Raw genomic sequence first — 1,232 nt, 5'->3', positions numbered from 1 at the left:
AGCTTCTGGCGGCAGTGCCTCGTAAGGTATAGAGACGCTGAGCACATCTGGATCATATCCCTCAGGCGTAGTGCTTGAGTCTTTGGGCGTAATTACCTGTCGACGTTCGGTCCACTTCTGTAGGGCTTCAGTAATGCCCGGGGAAACAGGCTCGCGTAAGTGCTGTGAATGTTTTCCTGATCTATATAATTGATCTACATGTTCGATAATCAAGTCTTTCATAATGGTAGCTAACTGATTCTTAAGATCACGTTTTCAGTAATTAACTTACTTATGCGCGTTGGCTTAGTAGTCTCGGACGTAGATTCGGGTTTGCTACTTGAGCTTGCCTCCTCTTTTGGTTCCATAATAGGTTCCTTCCGAAATTTGTCCTTGTCCCCTATAATTGGGAACGCCCTCATATTTGGGGACTTTCCTTTCTGATTTTTGTCAGAAGAATGGATTGGGGCGTCTTCAGACGTATCCCCTATCTCACTTCTTGGCTTCGTAAATGCAAGCTTTGAAGTTGAGGCAATAGTTGGCCCTCGGGCTCTATCAGTGGGAGTAGTCTCCTTAAGCGGAGTGGCTACATCCTTATCTGAAGCATTGTCCTTTTGACTATTATTGCCAGAGGCAAGTACTTCGGCTACAGTGCGGTTAAACGCATCAGCAGCGGCAGCGGTTGCTTCTGCGGCCGCAGTAGCTGCGGCAGCGTTAGCGGCTTCTCTCTCCATCTTCTTCATTTCAGCTTTACGCTTCTTAAAAAGAGTATTGTCTTTCTTGGTCATAATCTTAACTTATGACTACTTGCTTGTCCCTTAAGGACTAGCTTAGACAAGAGAAAAAAAATGCTGTGGTAATTCATCTACCTTTACGCTTAAGTAGTCTAAGTAATTAATATCTTTACTAACTTTTAAATGTGTAAGATTCGGTCTAATAAAGGCGATACTAATGCCTTAGAATAAATAAACGCGTAGACAGATTTTAAGTATCGTGTAAATATTAAGGTAAATAAACGAAATGAGAGGTTTAGTAAAGTTAGGTATGCCTCGTGAAAACAGCAATACTTTGAGGGATTGTGAGGCTGAGACATTGCCTATATATATTCCTCTCAGTACTGTTTCCGCCGAAGGGATTTTATTTAGTGTTTCGTTGTCGCTCTATTAGAAACTATGGTATGTTTCATTGGGGCGAATCCGAGAGACATAAAAATACTCTTGATGTCCTTAGTTATTGTCTTAACCAGTAGCATG

This window comes from Sphaeroforma arctica (assembly GCF_001186125.1).
Source record: "Sphaeroforma arctica JP610 unplaced genomic scaffold supercont1.224, whole genome shotgun sequence".
Lineage (NCBI taxonomy): Eukaryota > Ichthyosporea > Ichthyophonida > Sphaeroforma > Sphaeroforma arctica.
The sequence above is the reverse complement of the archived record's forward strand: the minus strand, read 5'-3'. Positions refer to the sequence as shown.